General features: G+C 44.1%; 1 long non-coding RNA gene across 1 annotated transcript; it reads left to right on the forward strand.

Annotated features, from left to right (window-relative positions):
- Positions 1-19,740: 19,740 nt before the first annotated feature.
- LOC128331413 (uncharacterized) lies at positions 19,741-23,271 on the forward strand. The gene is made up of 2 exons (XR_008310286.1): positions 19,741-20,181; positions 23,014-23,271. It is a non-coding gene; the product is annotated as an uncharacterized LOC128331413 (long non-coding RNA).
- The last annotated feature ends 2,262 nt before the right edge of the window (positions 23,272-25,533 follow it).

Consider the following 25,533-nt stretch of genomic DNA (forward strand, 5'->3'; position numbering starts at 1 on the left):
TGGGGGAATCTCCTAATGCACCGTGATTGTCTCACAATACATTATGGGATTCCTGGAGGCCGGGACTCATTTTCCCGGCCTTCACTGGTCCACACTACCAAGAGCAGCGCGGATCGTGTGGATGCATGCCGGTATGCCAAAGAATTCAGCCACTGTCATCTGGCGGGGAAGGTAGGTTCATTCCTACCTTCCCCCCTGCCCGCCTGACGGTCATGTGAATAGCCTTATTGTGTGAGGTATAGCAATTTGAGTTTTAGCACAAATTGATATCCCCATTTAAAAAGAGAAAACAAAATTCACATCTGACAGCAAGACACCCACAGACTGTCAGACTGGTAAAGACTCTCTTTCTGAATGTGCCAAGATACAAGGTATTGTAATTAAAATGTGGGAAAGCACATTATTGTTTATGGTAAAGTGCACGAGAAGCCACACATTGTCAAGATATGTGACACATTCCCTTAATGGAATTTTTAAACTAACTTGAATAAAAATTAAGGAGGCAAATCTTCTCCTGTTTAATGCAGCACCAAGAGCATTCTGGATGCATAGACAATAAAGATGCTCAAAGGGCTTGTGGTTTACAGCAGGGATTCTCAACATTGGGTCTTCAGATGTTATTGGACTTCAACTCCCATAATCCCCAGCCCCAGTGGCCTTTGGCTGGGGATTATGGGAGCTGAGGTTCAATAACATCTGGGGACCCAACGTTGAGAATCCCTGGTTTACAGGATGGTCCAATGCTGATGTATTGGATGATACATTGGAAAGTAATGGGGTGAGTCAGGGAAGCAGGGCAGAATTGGCCTCAGAGTAAGTGTGTCCTTCAAGGCCAATCCTGCCCTGTGCTTATAGTTCTTTAATCTGGGAGGGCAGTGTCCCTCGTAAAGCCTCCTATAGAAGGGAAATTAGGTCCTAAGGTACACAATCACCAAGTTCAATTCTTCCAACGTTATGACTCCTCTTCCCCCTTTACCTCTTTCCAGTACCAAATGCTAGCATAGACGTACTGCAAACTCCTCCAACAGAAATGGATCTTGGGTGAAAATCACTGCAAAGACAATCCACAGATGTGCAGTGTGCGCCATCTGACCACAAACCTGAACCAGGTGCAGCAGAGAAACACAACCTGATGCAAGTTGGGTGACATGTGCAAGGTAAACAGTCTTTAAACCAAGAGTGATAATATGTTGTCTTGAATCTATATGAGAAAGGTGGGATTTTATTTTTTTAGAAATAACTGAAGAAACCCCTTCTCCCCATGCTCCTCTAGTGGATGTAGGTCCAGAAGCAAGCTCAGGTTCTGCAAGCTTTCCAGTGCTAAAAGAACACTGAGATTCTTGACTTAGTGGGAGGTTTGATGTCATTTGTGACCAAAGCAAATAGGATGTCTCAAGATCAATCAATCAATCAATCAATTCTTTATCACAGTCAGAGACCAGCATAAAATTGATACAGGTTAAAAATTACGTTATGTGATGTTGTTATGATTATATGATGGTACATAACTTGACAAATCTAAAATTAAGGATGATGTAGTAAATCTGTTAGCTTGGCTCACCCAACAGGATTTACAACCCCCTTCAGCACTCCCCCTGTGAGTTAACAGAAAGCAGCAGCGAAGCTACACGAAAGAAAATAAAAGGCTCACAAAGAAAATAGTAAATGAATTAAGTCCCTCTGAACTGAACTAGGTACCCCCCTCTAACAATAACTGAGTAATAACTGAAAAGAAAACACAGAGTGAAGAATGAAAGAGCGAAGGACACCAGAAACAAGGAATTAACGGAACAAAGCAGGAAAGCATAAACAAGGGCAAACTGGAATTTGGAAAAGTTAGGAATTCAGAATAGCACACAGACTGCAGTCAGCAACATTGCTAACAGCATCTGAGCAGTTGACAGACTGCTTAATATATATGGTTCAAGAGAACCAGCAGCCAATCAGGCTTCCCTGAGTCAGCACTTCTGCTTCCTCTCTTGTTATCTCCTGTGCCTGCGTGACTGCCACTGAGCTTGCCTCTTGAGACGTCTTCTCAAGACAAGTGAAATCCCAGGCTCCTCCTCATCAGAAATCATGTCTGGCAGCTGTTCCAAATCCTCAGCTCCAGAGTCTGGTCTCCTTACCAAATCCTGTTGCTGTGCCTCTGAGCCCTCACTAGCAGGCAAATCCTCCTGCTCTGACTCTTCTGAGTCAGAAGTCTAAGCCATGACAGATGATTGCAATTTTAAAAGGCAAGTTAAAATACATATTAGTACATATCATCAAAAGGCTAAAACTAAGAATGATTGCAGTTTTAAAAGTAAAATAGATAGAATATACTAGTTAAAACTAAATAAGCTAAAAAGATGTCTCAAGAGCAGCCTCTCCAGTGCCAGGTATGCTGCTGCAGTGTCAAAGAATGGGCAGGACCATTAAAGGAAGGAAGATGGTTGCTTCTACAATGGGAAGGATTCACAATGGGAGCCAATTCACAATGGGAAACCCTAAGGTGGCCATTAATTTTAGCATATCACTACATTACAACTGAAGTCTCTGCTTCAGTTTGAGCTTGATAAAGGAACAGGTCTTCCCCCGCAAAAATGTTTCTCAGACAGCAATATGTTGTTGTCACTAACACTTTAAAAATACAACGGCAGGACAAAGTGATAGCAGGAATTCTTAGTTACTAACGTTTTAGCTGAGATGAGTGGGAGGTATTGCATCCAATAGGTTTTAAGACTCTGTTTCTGTCCTTATACTAACCCTTTGAATTTGTAAAACCAGTAACAAGCAAGAGCTGACGTGTACACTGATATTATTGTAAACAGAGACAAAGAAATTGAACAGCTTTTATATGAAGGGGGAGAATATGTTCTGTTGGGCATTGTATAGCAGCCAAAGCTAGACCGATGAAAAGGCTGAGGCCCGATTCTGATCTCATTTACACACCATTCAGCATGTGTAATCGCTGATTATGTAGTGGTCAGGTAGATAGGACCAGTGTATTTTCCTGACTCCTGAAACTCTGTATGGCTGAATGCAGACCGACAACACAAAGAGGCTGACCAGCTAAGACTGGGCTAGGGCAGCTAAGCCTGGGCTTAGCTGCCCGTGGGAACCGCCGGGAGCCAACTGGCTCCCAGCTGTGTCTCAGCAGCAAACCCAACTAAGAAGTGAGTGCCCCTTAACCCCATTCACCTGACTGTGTTGTCAGCGCCAGCTACTTTCAGCCGACAGTGAGTGAAGCTGGGGAGATCCCCACAATGCACCATGCACTTGTACTTGTGCGGTGCATTGTGAGATTTCCAGGGGCTGGGATGATGAATCTCAGCCTCTGCACTGCCCATGGCAGCCATGTACCGTCTGGGCTGCCTTCGCCACCGCCAGCCCTCTACTACTACTACAACAAATATTGATATACCGCTCTTCAACCAAAGTTCTCAAAGCCGTTTACATAGGAAAATACATAAATAAGATTGTTGCCTGCCCCCAAAGGGCTCACGATCTTAAAAAAGAAGCATAAGAGACACCACTGGAGGGATGCTGTGCTGGGGTTGGTTAGGACCAGTTGCTCTCCCCCTGCTAAATATAAAAGAATCGCCAATTTAAAAGGTGTCTTTCTGCTCAGTTAGAAGGGGTAACAATCTCACACAGTCGTGAGAAAGGGCTCAAGGTCTCTGGGGGACACTCCCATTTGCAAACGTGGGATGCCAAGTGAAGGCAGCAGTGATACAAGTTCCCTGACCAAGTGCAAGAAGGTGTCATGGCAAGGAGGTGGGTTCTAGTCTTGGAGCTTCATTCACTGGTTGGGCCAGTGAATAAATGTAAATGTAAATGTAGGAAGCTGCCATATACTGAGTCAGACCATAGGTCTATCTAGCTCAGTATTGTCTACACAGACTGTCAGCGGCTTCTCCAAGGTTGCAGGCAGGAATCTCTCTCAGCCCTATCTTGGAGAAGCCAGGGAGGGAACTTGGAACCTTCTGCTCTTCCCAGAGCAGGTCCATCCCCTCAGGGGAATATTTTACAGTATTCACACTTCTAGTCTCCCACTCATATGCAACCAGGGCAGACCCTGCTTAGGTATGGGGACAAGTCATGTTTGCTACCACAAGACCAGCTCTCCTCTCCATGTGTACAGACACCTGTACTCACATTTGTGTACAGACACCCACTCACATTTCATAAAAGAGTGTGTGGTAGCCAAAAGAGTGTGTCAGAGAGTAAGCAAGTTGTTAGAGTGGCCTGTTTTGTAAAAACAGACTTGGGAAGATCTAATCTCGGGTTTGAGCGATCAAACCTCTTTTCGAGGTCCCAGAAAGAAACCTTCAAGGAAACGGGATGGAACGGGTGCCCTTATACTAGGGAATTGGAACGTTCCCCTCCTTGTAATCAGGTTAGTAAACCTGTATGTCATTTATGCAATGCTCTTGCATAGGAATAGGGAGGGAAGACGTGACCAAGAGGTTCACGTAGATGAGACAGTAAATTTCTTCTGGAAAAGTTTGTATGGTTATGTTCAAAAAGACAAGTATATCTCTTCTAAACAGCAATGGGACTTAACAATTGTGGAAATGGACGTTGGACATAAACACCCAGATAACCTGATGTGCCTTGTAATCCCCCCCACCCTGAGTTACAGTACTACGTGCATATACTTCATAACCCTGTGGGTTACCAAATCCTTGTGTGTAAATCTTTGTAGATATATGATGTACAAACAACCACTTTGTATATAATTGTGCTTTGGTAGCGTACTGTATGTTTTGGTAGTTTATTGGTTCAATTAAAAAACCTTGTCCTCTCCTTGTCCTATCTTGGAGATGCCAGGGAGGGAAAATGGAACCTAGATGCTCTTCCCAGAGCGGCTCCATCCTCTAAGAGGAATATTTTACAGTGCTCACACTTCTAGTCTCCCATTTATTTGCAACCAGGGTGGACCCTGCTTAGCTAAGGGGACAAGTTATGCTTGCTACCACATTAAAAGGTGCCTCTTTGCTAAGTTAGCAGGGGTCAAACATAAAAAATATATAGTTGCTAATGCAATGACTGTCTGATTTTGCCTAAGATTTTGATTCTGGTGCAAAACTTAGATCATCTTTCAAAAAGCTGTAAACCTGTCCTATTATCCCCTAACATGCATACTGATTGGCAGTGATGTTTAGAATGACGTTTTTCTCTCAGATAAATATAGGCATTGTTTATTTTGACATTTCCCTTACTTTAAAGTAAGTTACATTAACAAAATGACTGTATCAGAAAGACAACACATTTTCCCAATAAAGGTAATTCAAGTGCTATCTTTCATCATTTGGTTTGGTTACAAACAAAAGCCCCCTTCTCAGTGTTTAATATTCTAAATGCCATGTTTAGGTTATTGTTGGCAGATTTACGAGTTCCTGTAAGCTTGAAGATATAGTGTGGAAATTTTTCCTTCCGATTTAAAGGTTGTGCTGCTTCTGACAGTTCTGAGCTCTGCTTTTTTATGGGTTTGTTTACCTTGCTCAGGAATGAAAAGGCAATTTCCTCTTTTTATAGAAGCTAAAGAAGTGTCTTGACAGTAAACTATCTTTTTTCTTTGAAGCCAGGAACATTGGCTTAAAAAACAAAACAGAATTAAGTGGTAACACACAAGGAGGTTATTCACACGATTGCAGAAAATTGGGCTAGCCTCTGCTAGCCCGATTTTCTGCAATCGTGAGAACCACCAGGCTCGGCTGTGAGCTCTGTGGTTCTTGAGAGGGTAACCCACTCAAGTAGCCCACCCCTAAATCCGGGTTTGTGGAGCGAGTGCTCCGCAAACCCGTTTTTTTAAAAAAATTGTGAGTAGCTGCAGCACGGCTCCACGCCACAGCTACTCACAAGGAGACCCCCAGAGGGGAGGCGAAAAGCCGCCTCCCAGCTCCAGGGGTCTCTCGAGCATGCCCTGCTCGCTCACGCAGGGCATGCCGCAGCTTCCCCCAGACCCCGCCGGCTGGCCTTATTTCGTTGAGTCTCACCAATCGTGTGACTCGCCTCTCTGCCTAGTGATTTTGCTTTCGTGTGAGCTCTGGTTTCTCCCGCCTTTAATCTAGTTCAGTCCAAATTGTAGAAAATTGGTCAAAATTGCCCTGACTCAGTTCCAAACTGAATTGACCTCCAGTCTAAAGCTTCATACAGCCCTATTAAATAGCCAGGTTGGGAGAGTGATTTTCAGTTGGTGTGCAGAAGTAAAAGGTTAAACATCCCTACTTCTGCACTGCTGTCCTGATATGTATTGGGTCTCCTTGCAGCCTCTATTTTCAACTAAAAACAAGACCCTAAGAAGATGGTGGCATATTTACAATCTCACATCTAGTTTGGCTTCGGTTCTCTAGGATGATTCACATGATTGCCCTGGGCAGGCACGGAAGGCACAGGGAGAAGGCTGCTTTCACCTTCCCTTCCCCGCAGACGACCAAGCGGGTCCTCTTCAGCATGCCTCCCACGTGCCCACATGGTCAGCCCCGCTTCATGCAGCTCTGTGAAGCATGGAGCAGGACGGAGGGATCAGGGGCTGGAATTTGTTGTTCCGGCCTCCGGGCATCCCTCAATGCAGTGCACTTGAAGCACCCGTCTCTCTGACTCCTCGGGCTGCACGAGGAGTCACATGATACCCGGTAGCCAGTTTAAGGGTGTGAGAGCACCCTTGGCCTTGGCTAAAAGCTGGGTCCATTAAGGGGGTCAGGCGGGCGGGGAGTGGAGGGATCTGTGGGGATCCTGCCCCTTCTCACAACCAGCCTAACCCTGCCTGGGGCAGCCCCCTGGATAGACAGCCTCTCTATGTAATACAGGGGTTGGCAGCCTTTCAGAAGTGCTGTGCCAAGACTTCATTTATTCACTCTGATTTTAAGTTTCACATGCTAGTAATACATTTTAGATTCTATCCCTCCTGCATGGGGTGGGTGGGTGGTTGCCCTTCTTCTCTCTGCCTCTAGTTTCCAGCATTCAAACTCTGAAAACCCCCCAAGAGCCAAGTCAGAGATAAATTCTCTCCAGCTCAGCAGTGAGACTGGTTTCCAGGGGCTGCATGCTGGCAACTGGGGGTGGGAGAGCTGGGCAAATCCCCCCATGGGGGCCCATAGTGTCATAGGTTCCCCATGGGGGATGCCTGGCTCTCCTTTTCCCCATAGGGGGCTGCCCACTTTCCCTCCCCCAATTCCAGCATGAAAGCCACCCCTGGAGCTACCCTGAAAGCCATCCCTGAAAGTCACCCCTAGAGTGAAGTGTTGTTAATTGGACTAGCAGAGTGGGGGCCACTTAAAATCATTTTGCATGAGGTTGCTGATCCCTGATTTAGTACATCAGCTTTGATCCTCAATCTTGTAATAGTGCCGTATTTGTCCATATTGAAGATGACTCTGAATTTAAGAAGACACCCTTCAAAAAGAGAGATTAAATACAGGTTATACTAGCATTTACTTGAAAGGAACAGGACTATGAATTTAAGACGACCTCTTGATTTCTAATATCAAAAAACTTGGGGCGGGGGGAACTAGACTTGGATTCAGGTACCTGTAAATACAGTAATCCACACATGCTTACAGTAACCCACACAGGAAGAATGCTGGTCTTGTGGTAGCAAGCATTACTTGTCCCCTTAGCTAAGCAGGGTCTGCCCTGGTAGCATGTGAAAGGGAGACTAGAAGTAGAGAGAGCGCCTTCTTCGGTATGATCCCCATCACTCATTGAGGTCATCTGGAGAGGCCCATCTCCGGTTACCACCGGTATGTCTGGTGGCGACTTGGAACCGGGCCTCTTCTGTAGCTGTTCCTGGTCTATGGAATGCACTCCCAGCAGATATCCGCAGTTTAGGCTTGCTGTCAGCCTTTAAGAGAGCCCTAAAAACTTATTTGTTTGGCTTGGCCTTCCAAGGCTTGTAAACTGTTGTTGTTTTTTAAAAAGTATTTTAATTGGTTTTAAAAGGTTTTAATTGTTTTTGAATTGATTTTATATTGTTTTTAGCACTGCGTTTTGAATTGTGTGTTTTTATGTCTTTTTAAAAGTTGTTGTACACCGCCAAGAGCCTCTGGATGGGGAGGTTTATAAATGTAATAAATGAATGAATGAATGAATGAATGAATGTGTGAGCACCGTAAGATATTCCCCTTAGGGGATGGAGCTGCTCTGGGGAGAGCATCTAGGTTCCAAGTTCCTTCCCTGGCAACTCCAAGGTAGGGCTGAGATTCCTGCCTGAAATCTTGGAGAAGCTGCTGCCAGTCTGTGAAGACAATACTGAGCGAGATGGACCTATGGTTTGACTCAGTATTTGTCAGCTTCTGAAGTTCCTATGCTTGTATCAAGAATTCCTTAAAAGTATGACCTAAAAACTAAATATTAGAGGATTCTTAGCTCCTCAAAGAGGACAGTGACAAAATACCTTCTTTGTGTTCATGTTTGAGCTGCAATCTCTGCCTTAGTTCATACCTTCTATTCCCTCCTCCCACGTCCCATTTCCTCTGGTCACAGTTCATTGCTACAATACTCCTGAAGTAAAATGTCTTGTGGCATGAGCCTGGAATGTAATCATAGATCTTTCCACTTTCAATCTAAAGTTCTCCCCACTTTAGATTGAAAGTTAATGTAAGGGCTTATGTAAGAGTTAATGTAAGGGCTTGCTTCAAATGTTTCGGAGAAAAATTAGGTAGGCCTTTTGCTGTCTCTGCCTTCCACTTTGCCCAACATGATTTCTAAAAATACATGATGCAAAGCTGGTGAATGTACAATAAGGTCTATAAACTCCATTTAATGCAAAAGTACTAAACACTATTTTCTGAATAATCATGTTTAGGTTTTAAAAACCATCTCAGTATGTTCAAAAGTGTTGTTTGCTAACACCCATGGCACTCAGGCGTTTGTATTGGATAAGTCTTATCTTATCTAGGTATAAACCAGCCAGTTATTCCTCAAGGAAATTGAGAACATTCTTCAATTGTTACAAGCCCAGCCATACTATACAAATTCTGTGCACGTTTCATGCCATAAGCCACATATTAAATTAAAATGTTACAGAAGGCATATTTGTTTTTTTGTGGGGCGGGGGGGGGGGGAAGAGTTTCATCAGACAGCTAGCCAGGGGTGTAGCTATAACTGAGTAGATGGGTTCAAAGAACCCGAGGCCCCCAGCTCCTGAGGGCACCCCAGCTCGACCCCTCCCTATTTTCATCATCATTAATAATAATAATAATAATAATAATAATAATAATAATAATAAATGCAATTTCTATACTGCCCTTCCAAAAATGTCTCAGGGAGGTTTATACAGAGAAATAATAAATAAATAAGATGGCTCCCTGTCCCCAAAGGGCTCACAATCTAAAAGAAACATAAGATAGACACCAGCAACAGTCACTGGAGGTACTGTGCTGGGGGTGAATAGGGCCAATTATCTCCCTCACCGCTAGGGGCCGCCAGAGAGAGGGGTGAACAGGGGCCCCCTCTCCCCTAGCTTTGCCACTGCAGCTAGGGTAGGTTATTTATCTAGAATGCTACCCAGTGAAAGTGTCCTGAGAAGTAAAATGTTGCACGATTAACTTGGCAGGTGTAGGTTGGATATGTAAAATTAACCAGCTGTATTGCAAGAAAAATCACAAGAGGATTTTGAGAACTTGTGTGTTCTGATGCAGATTGTTTCATTCTTTTAACCACTTCCAGGCCCGTTCTAGTGCTGAGCCAAACAGTCTCGTTGAAGAACCGTCCTTTGGACTCAAATTTGGGGTTGTGGGCCAAAACTGGGAGGGAGGGCAATTTCAAGTGGGGCCCACTGAAATTTGAAGAAGGTTTCAGGGGCAACTTATGGTTTTTTGGTGGCAGGCAGCTCTCTTTCTCTCTTTTCTTTCCACGCTCCCTTTGGTGCTGAACATTTCTCAGCATGTGATGCCTGCCAGCTGCCATGAATTTCCCATCAGAATATCTCATAAGTGGTGCTGTGTCATGAGGCAGAACAGTGACCTTTGCTGTTTTTCAAGTGGGGGCACTTTAGCACAAAACCCTCAGTGTGAACATCATTTTCCACCATGCTGACCTCCACACAGTGCTGCAGTTTTCTCAGGGTCTGGGGATCCCTTTAAGTAACAAGAGCCTGTTGGAGACCCCCCCCCCCCGCCAACTCCAACATTAAACCCAGAATACCAACCCAAAATTGTGTAGGATTCAGGCCTGTGTCTGACTCCATTTTTATTAAGAGATCAATTAATGCCTGAACTCAAGGTGAACGACCAGTACATGACTTGCCTCTGAGACTGATGCTAATTGTTCTGTGAAAGAGGAGGCAATCCAGCATTGTATTGTGAAATGGGCACTCACAGAAACACAAGGGCTAGGCCTGAGCTATCAATATGCTAAAATGTAACTCACTATCAGATAATGTCTGTGTAAGAGGCCAGAGGCTGAGCTCCTCTTTCCTGTTGCAAGAAGTCTATGTTAATCCTTGTCAGTGATGGCTCTGCTCTGCCCAAAGGGGATACTCAATTGCTGTCTATAGAAATTCCACTCTAGGAAAACACCTGTAGATTTGGTCCTTTTATTAACACCTTTTTAACACCTTCTGGGACCAGGCCAGGAATCCAGGGACAAGAGAAGATGCCCATTTGCAGCTCAAAGATGCAGATGTGCTTTGGGCAAAGTAGAATGTCCCCTCCCCTAAATAGCAGCTTACAGAAGATGGGATTCAGGTCTCCCTGGACTGAGCTAATATCCGGAATAATTAAAACACAATATCCAGAAGGTAACAACAAATTGTCACCTTTTGGGGACCCAGGAAGGGTGAGGATATTTTGGATAGACTCTATGGAGATCAAAGGAAGATACAACTATAAAGAATGAGGCTTACTGGACAGAGTCGGCAATCTTGCCTAACAAGCATACTTGCTCAAGAGCCATCCCAGAGTTTGCTGCTGAGCCGTGGGGCAACAAGCAGGAACTCTGTCCATGGACAGGAACTGTCTGTGACTTCTGCTGCGCAGTGAGAAGTCAAGACCTCCCCAGCCATGGTGCTCTCACTCTCGCTCTGAGCAAACTGCCTGCTTGACCATCGCTCTTAAGCTCCTGTCTCCAGCTACAGCATCTCTCCTTCAGCTGAAAGCCCCACCACTCTCAAGCCTCTAACCCTGGTAATATGCTGTTTCCACAAGCCTTGGATCCCTCTTCCCTCCTCTCTACTAATTGTTGGAAGTGAAGGACTATGTTGGAAGTGAAGGGCTATGCGCTGTCTCTGGTCTCAATGACATAGGAGGACAGACTAGTGAATCAGAAGGCTAGAGGGTCAAGACACTGGTCATCCCTTCTCTACTGCTCTGACACTATCCCTTTGGAATGTAGATTGCTACTCTCAGGGATACTTCCTTTCTTCCAGCCACTTCCTTCCTCTCTCTTCCCTCTTCTTCCTGTTCCTTCTACCTTGCAACATGCAAGCTCCTCTCCCCTGCACCATGTGTGCAGAGATGCAGAATCCATCTGCATCCAGCTAGATAGATAGATTAGAGATCCTAACTCCTCACTTTCCTATCTAGAATGGAGTTCTCTAATAAATACCATTTATATTGATTTGAAACTATGAACTGGCTCCAAGTTACTTTATTCTCAGCATACACGCATGCCTAACTAAATTCCAGTGTGTTGTGCCTCTGTGCACTCTGCTATAATGAAAAAGAGTTTCTCTTACCAGAGAGAATTCCAACACTAATTACTGCCACCCCCTTCCTAAGCCTTCCCTTCCTTCTTCCTTCTTTCTCTGCGTCTCTCTAAATGTTTTATTAGGATTTGTTAGATTGTTAGATAGCTGTAATCACTGATTGCACACACATATGTTAGTTAGGCACATTACACTACACTTTGAATCGGAAGCATGTTTTTAATGTGGATTCTTTTATCCTGATGAGCAACTTTCTATAATAGAGCCCATTGAACTTTCTGAGTCTCTCTCTCTCTCTCTCTCTGTTTGTGCGCCCAGATCCTACATGGTCACCATCTCCAAGAACCAATTCAGTTTGTGTATGATGTGACTTTGTCTCTTTCCCTCTGAGCATATACAAAGTGCAAAATCAGGTGTAGTTCACAACAAGCCCTATCGAGCCCTAGCACCATCTTAGAAGTGTGCATGGAACACTGGGAAGTGTAGTCCTTCCCAGCACTTTCTTCATAGTGCTCTATGGAGAAAGCTCTGGGAAAGACTACACTTTCCAGCATTTTGTGTACACCTTTTAAGAAGGCACTGGGGCTCAAAAGGGCTCCATTGCCTTTAAAGGAGCCCCACCCTCACTGGGAAAAGTGCAGAACTGTGCAGCGGGAACAGATAACACAGTGGTGGCTGAAACCTAGTAGAGGCCTAAACAACAATTAGTCAGGGTTGATGGCAGCATCATGTCTGAACAGGGCTGCCATGTTCAGCAGCAACTCGCACTCTCAATAAAGAACTCTCAGTAGCATCATCCTAAGTGTGCTTCTGGGGAAAGGCTGGTGGCTGCCAATGAACTGAGAAACGTTTTGAAATTTCTCAATACCCTCCTGAAAAATTGCTGAAATAGCCCCACCCGACCCCATTTTGCCATGTGAGCATGGGGTAGGTTAAATTTCAAAACAGTGTTAAATTCAACAAATTAGGCACAATTGGATGAACAGAAAAGCACAACCAGTTGGGTCGACAACATGGGGGGAAACCGGCACTGTGATATTAAGACAGGACAACTCAAGCTATGAAGGAGCTGCCAGTCCGCTTAACTAAATAATTAAAGGTTCCTGTAAGCAAAAGAGCTCCCACATACAGAGGAGGCACCCTGGTGCATCTCTGCAAGATATACTGGCTGACGTGAGGTGCAGTGTTACAGAGATTGTTCTTCGGGGCTGCTGCAGACTTGGAAGGCAGCCCCAATGCTGTTAAGAATATGCGGTTTTGCTAGCAGCGCTTCTGCAGATTCCCCGGGGGGACTGAAGAAGCACAGTTAGCACATCCACCTATTCTAATAGTTTTGGGGGCTCGGACTGTCTTCCAAGTCTGCAGCAGCCCCTGGGAGCAACATGACATCTCTGTAACTCTGAGCATCATCTCAGCCCCTGCTTACCATTTATCCCTGTTCAGACATTACATTGTATGTCAATACAGGTTCCTGTATGCGTGTACAGATTTTTGTAGCCATCTTCAGGCATTCCAAAAAAGGGCACTGTACTTACGCACAATAAGCATCACATACATCCCATGCTCTCCATGCTTATAGTGTTCATCTGAAGAAGTAAGCGCTAGAAGTGTGCGTTGACGGTTGATTCAGTGATCGGAAGGCTGGAGTGCAAACCTAATTATCAGGTTCATATTGATACAGTATTTGATATATCTCAATACAGTTTCAGATTTTAAAATAGTAATTACCAAGTGCATATAATACTATCTGTACCTTCTTTCTTTTTTTTAACCAACAACCAATAAGAGTTCGCCTTTAAAACACTTTAACACTGTATAGTCACATCCACTATACACACATAGCAGTAAATTAGCAATAGCAATAGCACTTACATTTATATACCGCTCTATAGCCGGAGCTCTCTAAGCGGTTTACAATGATTTAGCATATTGCCCCCAACATTCTGGGTACTCATTTTACCGACCTCGGAAGGATGGAAGGCTGAGTCAACCTTGAGCCCCTGGTCAGGATCGAACTTGTAACCTTCTGGTTACAGGGCGGCAGTTTTACCACTGCGCCACCAGGGGCTCTTATTCAGGATTAAGTGTTCACACAGCCTATAAGTTGTTGCCTGTTGTGACCTGGCCTTCAAGTTCAGAGACAGTATATCTCCATAGGATCATCGGAAGTTGCCTTCTACTGAGTCAGGTCGTTGGTCTATCTAGCTGTAGTACTGTCTACATTGATTGGCAGCAGCTCTCTAGAGTTTCAGGAAGGTTCTTTCCCAGCCCTACCTGGTGATGCCAACTGGAGGGAGGGAGAAGATAGGAACATAGGAAGCTGCCATATACTGAGTCAGACCATTGGTCCGTCTAGCTCAGTATTGTCTTCACAGACTGGCAGCGGCTTCTCCGAGGTTGCAGGCAGGAATCTCAGCCCTATCTTGGAGAAGCCAGGGAGGGAACTTGAAACCTTCTGCTCTTCCCAGAGTGGCTCCATCCCCTGAATATCTTACAGTGCAAGCACTTCTAGTCTCCCTTTCATATGCAAGGTGGACCCTGCTTAACTAAGGGGACAAGTCATGCTTGCTACCACAAGACCAGCTCTCCTCCTCTCCTCAACAGGATAGTGGATGGATGCTACCTTCATAGTCTGCTTTTTGACTCTCTGGCTGCATCTGGTGACCCACTGGAGGAAACTGTATACTGGACTAGATAGTCCCTTGGTCTAATCCAACAAAGCCCTTCTTATGTTTTTGCCCAACTAATCTTTACAAGTACTAAGTAAGTAAGGCATTTTTAACCCCCCAATTATAGATAGGGGACTGAGGCTGAGATGCAATGTCTTCCTATGGTTTATAGTCAACTTTATAGGTGCAAATCAATAGGTTGTGACATAGGTTGTGCCATTTCATCAGCACCACAGTTGTCATGCAGATTTTGAAATCCTGATTTGCGGCTGATGGCTGCCATGTGCCATAAGGGCAAATTGTATCTTAAATCTTGTTTTCATCAAAAGTTTTCATTAAAAGCCGACACAAATCGAGGATGAAGTGACTCTCTTTTTCAGCACACTTATTATGCATACAAGCTGAAGTGGCTCTTTTCTCCTGCTGGGATCCTGACTCACAATTGGACTGACATTGTCAGACATTGATCAGAGAATGACAACCAGACAAGGCTCCTATAGGGACCCATCCAAGAAAGAAACTGAGTACAGTTGCTGAGTCATGGGATAGAGTCTGGAGAGTGTAAATCTTGTTTGACATTTGGCAGCTGTCAGAATGATAGGCTTGGTTCTCATTATCTGTCTGAATCCAACAGCAACACTTTAAATCAAACTCTGTTTTTGTACTTGATGTCAGTTATAATTAAAGTAAACAAGTGGAAGCCCACAAATATTTGCAGACAGAGTGTGTCCTCAACAGAATCAAAGATGAGGCCTTGCTCTTTTTTTCTCTTCTCCCCACACTGGAAGAGTGAAGAGCTTGGCCCAACACCCAGCATACTCTTACTCTCTCTCTCTCTCTCTCTCTCTCTCTCTCTCTCTCTCTATATATATATATATATATATATATATAGCCTGAGTCCTTTCTAAGCATGCTGATTGTGCACCCAGATGGTCACTGGCTACTCCAGGCAATGTGGAGTTTTGGGGGCCAGGACACATCATCCCACAATGCATTGCAGAAGTGTGCAGTGCATTCTGGGGGTCCCACAACGATGGGCAGGCTCCCGTCAGTGTTACAGCACCAGCTAAAAGTAGCCGGCACTGCACACAGTCAGCACACAGCTCACTCCCTTAACCTCGTATTAGAGGCGGGATTGCTGTCAAGGCACCACCGGGAGCCAGTCAGTTCCCACATGTTCTCATGGGCAGCCAAGCCAAGGCTTAGCTGCCCTAGCCAAGTCCTCTACATAATCTAATATCACAGTATGCACTATAACTCATGCACTTTAACTTCCTAGAGTTCAAGTCTCAATTATTATTTTAGATGTTACCAAACAAATCTGAGCATTTTATGAATAACACACACCTTTCCATATCTGAATATAACAAGCAGACAATACTTTACCATAATTTATTTGACTGATAAAAAATATTAAATCTTGCCAGATCACAAAGAAAGAATATGGTTTTGATTGTCCTGTTCGAAGATGCAACAAATGGGTTAATTTATCTGCTGTAGCTATAAACCAAACCTTATTGTACCATTCACCTAAAGATAATATTCTATTCTTCCAATTTTTAGTTATCGCCATTCTGGCCGCTATCAACATATAATTTACCAACTCTTTAGATTTTAATTACTTTATTATCTTCAGTAGATATTCCCAACAACGCTAGCTGAGTATCTATTTGAATTCCCTGATCAATGATTTTACCCATTTCTGCAAATACAAAAAGGTCCAAAAAGGTTCTAATACTTGGGCACATCCACCATAGATGAAAATATGTGCCCTTCTCATTACAGTTATTCCAACAGAGCACAGATTTGTTTTTAGCATTATATGTCAATTTCACAGAAGTCATGTGCCAACCCCTTCTAACTTGGCAAAGAGGCACCTTTTAACGTGGTGATTCTCTTTTATTTAGCAGGGAGAGAGTAACTGGCCCTATCCACCCCCAGCACAGTACCTCCAGTGACTGTTGCTGGTGTTTATCTTATGTTTCTTTTTAGATTGTGAGCTCTTTGGGGACAAGGATCCATCTTATTTATTTATTATTTCTCTGTGTAAACTGCCCGGAGCCATTTTTGGAAGGGCAGTATAGAAATTCAACAAACAAACAAACCAACTATACATTATTTTAAGATAATTTTCTCTAATTTGAGCAGAGGATGAAAATATAGCTTTAAAAAACCAAATCCTATTCCAATGCCCTTCCTCAATGGCCATTTGTAAATCATTTTCCCAAACTGATTTTAATTCATCCAGTGGTGAGATCTTATACTCCAACAGAATAGCATAAAGTTTGGATGTTAGCCCTTTAGTTGATGTATTGATATATAATATTTTTCAAATTTGGTAAGTAATCTTTTGGCTGCTTGAATATTTTGTTGAGAAGAGAAAGAAGATCAGAGTTATAACAAATGTAGCCAAGTAAGACTGAAATCTGAAAATGTTTGTTTTATCTGTTCCAAGGAAATTAACGTACCATTATGGTACATATGTCTCACTCTGATCCAATTATCCTTTACCCTATTATACCTTCCAAATATTCCCACACAGAAAGGATGGTCTACAACTCATATAAGTGGTGAAATGGAGGGATAGGCAAGATTGCCATCCTCTCCAAATCTCCATAGTTGACTTTTAAAATGGATTAGAACAGGGTCGGAGGGAGACCAGTGGCAGCCTGGGTTCAGCCCGCCACCGCAACCCTAGCCCCACACATGGTTCTTTTGGATGCTGGATGTACTTAATCACTGCATCTAATTTATACAATTCCTAATTTGTTCCTAAGCAATGCTGAGATGGAAAACCTTATCGCCCTTGTGGTCAAGCTTCCTGCATCTGATTCACTTTCCAAATACTGTGTGTGTGTGTGTGTGTGTGTGTGTGTGTGTGATCTATCTATCTATCTATCTATCTATCTATCTATCTATCTATCTATCTATCCACACACACAAACACACACACATCATAGGTCTATCTCTGTGTCATGGAGCTCAGATTAAATGCAAGGTTCAGATTAAATATGAGAATTTTAGTTGCTCAGCACTTTTGAACTGCTCTGACTCTTATCCACAAGACAGAAGTTAGGAATCAGAGGCTATACTCAAACCACACCATTCATCTGGTGCAGCAATGGTGGCATACAATGGTAGCAAGCATCATGTTGATTCTATATATTTCTTCTTCTCTTGCTCACAGGACTGTAGCTCCTTCTCCCAGGACCACAGGTCAGTGGTAGAGCACAGAAGGTCCCTGGTTCAAACCCTGACATCTCCAGAAAGAACTGAGAAAGACCCCTCTCTGAAACCCTGGAGGAATGCTGCCAATCTCTGTAATCAGAGGCTCCCAACCTTGGATCCCCAGATGTTGTTGGACTGTATCTCCCATAATCCCCAGCCACATTGGACCTTGTTGCTGGGGGTGATGGGTTTTGTAGTCTGACAACAGCTGGGGATCTGAGGCTGGGAATCCCTAGGGTAGGTATCACTGAACTAGATGGACCAGTAGGTGGCTTCATATGTTGATAGATATGAACCATGAACATGGGGAACTCACTGGTCAACGTAATTAGGCATAACATTAATTTGTTAGTATTACAGAATAGGTGCATTAAAGCCAGATGGTCAGACATTATTGGTTGACAGTTCACAACCATTGTCAGAACCTCTGCTCTCATAAAATATTATCATGTGGATGCAGTGGCCCACATTCTCTGCCGCATTAGGAGGACGGAGCAATAGCTCCACCCTCGCAGGGAGCCAGGACTGTAGCTGCACTGAAGGCTTGCTACATAGTCCAATGCCCAGGAAAGGAGGGTAGTAAGAAATTTCCATTTCTTTCCCTTCCCTGTAATAACCTTGTTCACTGCCGAGGATATGTCCTTGAGGGTCATGCAGCCCTCAGGGACATATTTCTAGCAGCAAAAATGGCTTTTGAAGGGAGAGAAGTGAAAAATGCTTCCTCATCCCCTCCTCACATGGAAGCCCTTCAGTGCAGTTAGTATCCTGGCTTCCTGCAAGGGCAGAGCTCTTGCTCTGCCCTCCTAATGCTGCAGAGAATGTGGGCCACTGTTTTTAGCAAATAAGACTTTATTATCATAGAGCTACAAGAACACAGTACAGCACATGAACATTTCTAGCTCACTGATGGAAGGATAGAGCTGAAAGGGGATGATACTTTTCACAAAAACGTCTGGCAGCCACAAAAGGCACCTCTGCCTCTAGAATTATTTTTCAGAGGCACAGCAAAAAGAAATGAAAATAAGCTGCCATTCGGAGCAAGGGCAATGCTGATACAGAATGCATTGCGCTCACCCTTAGTTGGTTTTATAATATCACATAGTCAAATCTGCTTGGCTGCATAATGCAGTAACATCTTCACGGTCCTCAATTGGCCACTGCTCTGGTGCCATTTCCTCCTTCTGGGATCCCAACTGAGCAAACAGCTTATCCCAGCTGAGCAAACAGCTAATCACATGGTGAACAAAGTAAGCAGGTGGGGGGTTCAGGAAATATTTTGGTAGATTTCTGATAGGGAACTCGTCTTTAATTTATCTCTCCTACTCCTTCATAGAGCCACTCCCCATTTATTCTCTGGGTCTTGCTGCCCTCTAGTGGTATAGGTTGTTGAATTTCAAGTTCAAAGTGTTTGTTTGCAGCCCTACTGATCACACAGAACGACAGGCATATGAGGCTTTTTTCCAGACAGCAATTTACTCTAACATGAACACAAGTGGGAACAATAGATTTTCTGGGGGATCCAGAACACAGTATTTCTTAGCACCATCTGCTGACAATCCATGAAAAATCCCTCCCTTTATTTAAAGGGGTGTGTGTCACATCTTTAAGTGACAGCAGAAAACTGATACGGTTGTGAGGGCACAAATCTCTGTGAAGGGCATCCTGGAGCCTAGGGGCAATCACTGACAAGGCCCTGTCCTGCATGCACGACAAACAGATCTCATCTGGTGTCTGCACATGGAGCAAGCCTCTCCCCCAGACTGATTCGTGTGGTGAGCATGGACCAGTCTGCTCCTGCTTCCAGGAGCAGACAGCCATTCACATATCCAGGCCCTAGCTGCTTAAGGCCTATATTTATTATTATTATTATTATTATTATTATTATTATTATTATTAACATTTATATCCCGCTCTTCCTCCAAGGAGCCCAGAGCGGTGTACTACATACTTGAGTTTCTCTTTCACAACAACCCTGTGAAGTAGGTTAGGCTGAGAGAGAAGTGACTGGCCCAGAGTCACCCAGCTAGTATTATGGCTGAATGGGGATTTGAACTCGGGTCTCCCCGCTCCTAGTCCAGCACTATAACCATTACACCACACCGGCTCTTATATATTTCATTGTTTATAATGCCTTTCATAAGGCATACTAAGGTGGGTTTACAAAAGTTAAAATACAATAAAACTCCATTAAAATCACATTTAAAATCTTAAAATCAGTTTAAAAAAAATAAAAACCATAGAACACCAAAAAAAACCCCCACAAAAAACAACCAACCCCCCATAAAAGAGACAAACAGAAGCAGGAGAGCTGAGAGACCTAGCCGCCTGAACAAATAAAAAGGCCTTTGTTTTTTAAAAGCAGCCACGGATGTCAGAGAGTGGACATTCACAGATGTCAGAGAGTGGACATTCACAGATGTCAGAGAGTGGACATTCACAGATGTCAGAGAGTGGACATTCATTGGGAGAGCATTCCACAGCCTGAGGGCAACAACAGAGAAGGCCCTGTCCCACGTGGACAACAGTTTAGCCTCTCTCATCATCGGTACACGGAGCAAAGGCCCCTCTGATGACCTTGTTGGGCAGGCAGAAATCCTTAGGAGCAGGTGATCCTTCAGGTATCCAGGGCCCAAACCATTGAGGGCTTTAAAGGTAAGAATTAGGGATGTGTGAACTGGCTCGAGGTCGAGTCATTGAACCAGGCCAACTCAAGGGCTCGCCCTCGAGCCAGACCGGGACTGATTCGACTTGAGGTCAAGCCAACCCCTTGCCCTCAGGGCCAACCCCTCGGGGCCAATTTGGGTTTCTAAAGGTTACTTTAAAAAAAATACCGCAAGGTCCAGCAGCCTCTGGGGGGTGCAGTCATGGGGGAGTCTCTGAAGGTTCCTCCTCCCCCTATTGGCCTCCACCACCCAGTCTTTTTCAGGCCGTTTAGGCCTGGTTTGGGGCCTTTTGGCCCTCTCCCTGCTTGTGCCGGCCATTTTGAAGGCAGCTGCACATGTTCACAGCCCATTTGCATGCCCGGTTCATGACCCGGGCATCAAATAGCCCATGTACATGTGCTACAGTCTTCAAAATGTCTAAAGTGAGCAGGGAGAGGGCCAAAAGGCCTGAAAATGAGTCTAAATTGCCTGAAAAAGACCAGGGCAGGGACCAGCAGGGGGAGGGGGAATCTTTGGAGAACCCCCACAGCAGCAGCAGCACCCTCTGGAGGCCACCAGACATGGTAGTAAGTTAAATAATTTTTTTTACACCTTTAGAACTCTGAATTCTAGCCAAGCCAGGCTGGGGTTCTAGTTCAGGGGTGGCAAAACCGAACATGCCCGGTGGGTTCGAGTCCAGTTTGGACTCCCCTAGTAGGAACCAGCACCTTTAATTGGACCCAGAAACAAACTGGCAGCCAGCGTAGCTCTTTCAAAAGAGGTGTAATATGTTCCGAGAGAGCAGTTCCAGAGAAAACCCTGGCAGCTTCATTCTGCACCAAATGAAGTTTCCAAATATTCTTCAAGGGCAGCCCCACGTAAAGCGCATTGCAGTAATCCAGCCGTGAGGTGATTAACGCATGGGTAACTGGCCAGATCTGCTGTCTTGAAAAATTGATCCTTTGTTTTCTAAAAATCTCCACAAATAAAATGGTGAAAGACTTATAAACAGAGTTTACTGAGTAATACATAATGTTATACGGTGGATATTGAAAAGAATCACCCCCTTTGATAGACCTTAAATTCTGGTTCCCTTACATCCTGAAATGAAAACACAAAGAAAATTCCCTTCACCAGCTGTACTTATCCAATGCAACCTATAACATACAACTGAAAAACATCACAATTACAGTCCAGAAAAAGTGTCAGAAATAAAAAACAAGAATTACTGAGATTGAAAAAGGATCACCCCCCCAATGTCAATATTTTGTTGAACCACCTTTTGCTTTAATAACAACCTTGAGTCTGTTGGGATACTTCTCTATCAACCTTGCACATCTAGACGGAGCAATATTTGCCCACTCCTCCATACAGAACTGTTCAAGTTCGGTCACATTGGATGGTAGGTGTTGGTGGACTGCTATCTTCAAATCTCCCCACAGATTTTCTATGGGATTTAGGTCTGGGCTCTGACTGGGCCACATGAGGACGTTCACTTTTTTCCCCTTCAGCCACTGTGTGGTCAATTTTGCTGTGTGCTTCGGATCGTTGTCATGTTGAAAGGTGAATCTTCTGCCCGTCCTCAACTGTCTGGCAGAGGGTAGCAGGTTTTCTTCCAGAATCTGACGGTATTTTGCCCCATCTATTTTTCCTTCTACCCTAACGAGAGCCCCAGTCCCTGAGGCAGAGAAACACCCCCACAACAAGATGCTGCCACCTCCATGCTTCACTGTAGGTATGGTGTGTTGTGGAAAAAATGTGGCTTGTTCGGGAGGGTCGCAAGGAGAAAGCCACTTCTCAAGAAAGGTCACATTAAAGCTCATTTGAGCTTTGCCAGAAGGCACCTTGAAGATTCTGATGCCAAATGGAAAAAGGTCTTATGGTCAGATGAGACCAAGATTGAACTATTTGGCCTCAACACCAAACAGTACACCTGGCGTAAATCCAACGCAGCTCACCATCCACAACACACCATACCTACAGTGAAGCATGGAGGTGGCAGCATCCTGTTGTGGGGGTGTTTCTCTGCCTCAGGGACTGGGACTCTCATTAGAGTAGAAGGAAAAATGGATGGGGCAAAATACCGTCAGATTCTGGAAGAAAACCTGCTACCTTCTGCCAGACAGTTGAGGATGGGCAGAAGATTCACCTTTCAACATGACAACGATCCGAAGCACACAGCAAAATTGACCACACAGTGGCTGAAGGATAAAAAAGGGAACGTCCTCATGTGGCCCAGTCAGAGCCCAGACCTAAATCCCATAGAAAATCTGTGGGGAGATTTGAAGATAGCAGTCCACCAACACCTACCATCCAATGTGACTGAACTTGAACAGTTCTGTATGGAGGAGTGGGCAAATATTGCTCCGTCTAGATGTGCAAGGTTGATAGAGAAGTATCCCAACAGACTCAAGGTTGTTATTAAAGCAAAAGGTGGTTCAACAAAATATTGACATTGGGGGGTGTGTGATCCTTTTTCAATCTCAGTAATTCTTGTTTTTTATTTCTGACACTTTTTCTGGACTGTAATTGTGATGTTTTTCAGTTGGGTGTTATAGGTTGCATTGGATAAGTACAGCTGGTGAAGGGAATTTTCTTTGTGTTTTCATTTCAGGATGTAAGGGAACCAGAATGTAAGGTCTATCAAAGGGGGTGATTCTTTTCAATACCCACTGTACAAAGCTTATAAAACTAAACCAAGGCTGTAGAATAGTTACAGAGAAATATGTTTAAAATTACTGGGGCTTTCCAATCAAATTTATTTAGTTTAGTCTTGTGGTATAAGCACATAATATGTGACAGTTTCACATGCTTAACTATCACTGATTTCATTTGGTTTTAGTGATGCTGAACCATGCACAGAATTGTCGCAAATGGAAAGCACAAGAAGAGGACTGTACCACATATGTATATTTTATTTAAAGCATTTAATTAACATATAATTTTACTTTACTTGCACAGCTCCTTTGTGAAAAATGTATTTTTCTCTTGCAAACAGAGCATAGCAGCCAGCTTTCTGAAAGGCAAATTTCAGATGTGTATTATTTCTTTGTTAATTTCCATACCTCGTTATATTAAAGTCTACTGAAATACTAATGCGGCCAGCTGCTGAATTGGTGTGTTTTATAAACTGAACATCTGCTTAATTCTAGGCTCTGGTTGATTTCATAGCAACAAACCATATCGGAATATCTGTGACAGAGAGCAGCAATTTTATTTGCAAAAAGCTCTAAATCTACCATAATTTTGCATGGATTAATAATACATAATACATGTTACACTGAACAAAATTTATGCTGGACAAAAGCTGCATTGCATTTCAGCAAAACAGCATATAAGACTTTTAAGCTGCTTTAAGTTTCTTGATGTACATTTGAAAAGCAGCCACTGACTTATTTATGTGCCTCTTTGTAATTGCTAGATTATTCTCCTTGAAGCCACTTAAGACTATGAAGAGATCTAATAATTTTGAAGGATCTTCGAAACAATTTACCAGTTTTGATCACAAACAGGGGTGTAGCTATAATTGAGCGGAAGGGTCCAAAGAACCCAGACCTCACAGCTCCTAAGGGCCCGCAGCTCCACCCCTCCCTATTTCCTTCATTATCTCACTCCAAGGGGCCCCCGGGGAGAAGAGCAAACACGGGGTCCCACTCCCCTAGCTACACTCCTGATCACAAACTTTGTTGGTCATAAGGTTTAGGACCACCATGGTATTTGTACGACCACATTCCCTTCTATAAACCTGCCCAAACACTGAGTCATTGCTCCGGGTCCAGCCATCTTCAGAGGTACAGTTGATGTGACCTGGGACAGAGCCTTCTCTGTGGTTTACTGAGGTTATGGAACTCCTTACCCCTTGAAGCCTCTCTTCTGGCAGCAATAAAAACTTTTCTCTTTAGGCAGAAGTTTGCCAGATGTTGAGCTGCTATGATTTAAGTATAATTTTAACTCTCCACTGTAACTAGTGCTAGCTTTGTACTCCCTATTGGCTACTCTCGTGTCAAGATACTGTGGCCAACATCCTGCCTAAATTACTCCTGAGTAATTCAGTTGAAACTGAGTAGTCCTTTAGAGTAATTCCGGCATAATACTAACTTAGTCCGGATGTCACACACTATTTTTAAATGGTGTTATTTTATATCACTTTGTGCTTCCCTTGGGCAGAAAAGCAGTATAAAAAATTAACAGATAAATACAGGAATGAACAATAATTTGTTGCATGTGAATCTATCAACATTTGTGCAGCTAGAGCAATTATTTCCCTTGCACAGGCAGTACAATGACAATTTGTTCACCCATTTCCTTTGCTGACATTTTTAGACTGTTTGTTGTCTGGTTCATGACACCAGCAAGGGGGGGGCACTTTCTTCTTCCTCCCCCATGTCCTTGCCTTTCTTGCTGCCACCATGCTGCCTCCTGCTCCCTGGCTTTTGAAAAAGTGGGTAACAAGCAGCAGAAAGAAGTGTGGAGGAGTGGAGCCATCTTATCAAAAGCCAGGGAATGGGAGGAGGAGGAGGAGGAGGAGGAAGTAGTAGAGCCGCAATGGCATTGTTGACATCATCAGACAAGGGTGAGGCATCAGGGGACTTTCCAGATGGCAGCTCGAAATTGCTTCTCTACATCTAGGCTTGCTGTCCATTTCTATGATCTGGGTTTTGATACCGTCTTGCATATGGGAACAGCAGGGTGCCATTCGCATAGCCACAGCCTCTTCCGGATCTTATCTTGACATTTCAGGCTTAACACCCGTTAAATAATAGTTGGTTTTCAGAGTTATGAGAACAGTTTGCAGGCTTGCTGGGTTTACTCGGAAGTAAATGACATAGTAAATGTAACAATAATAGTTCAGTGGGCTTCCTCCTAGGTAAGAGTGCATGGGATTGCAGCTGTAGAAGTGTGGCTTGCTTTTAGAGGGGTGTGTGGGTGTGTGTCAATCATGTCCCCCCCCCCACCTTTTTTGTATCAGCCTGCTGCCCTTGTGCAAATTCACTGAGAGGGGAGGGGGGAAGGAGGGGAGGGGAAACTGTCAGTCACCCACCCCCTCCTCCTCCTCTTTTTCCTGAGGGAGAAGAGGAGGAGGGGGTGGGTGACTGACAGTTTTCCCTCCCCTCCTTCCCCCCTGTGTGCAGATGGGGTTTGCCCTGTGTGCCCTGCGTGCAGATGGGGGGGGGCTGCTTCTCCTCCTTTCTCTCTCTCTCCCCTCCAAGCTTCAGCAAGAAAGGAGGGAGGTGTAAAACCCAAAGCAGCTAACTCTCACTGGCTTCAAAACGTTAGGGCTAGCTGTCGGATTTTACCCCACTTCCTCCCAGGCAGTCTGGAAAGCACCCACAGTAGGCAAATGTAGTGAGGCAAGTGCAGA

The sequence above is a fragment of the Hemicordylus capensis genome, chromosome 6 (genome assembly GCF_027244095.1).
Source record: "Hemicordylus capensis ecotype Gifberg chromosome 6, rHemCap1.1.pri, whole genome shotgun sequence".
NCBI lineage: Eukaryota > Metazoa > Chordata > Lepidosauria > Squamata > Cordylidae > Hemicordylus > Hemicordylus capensis.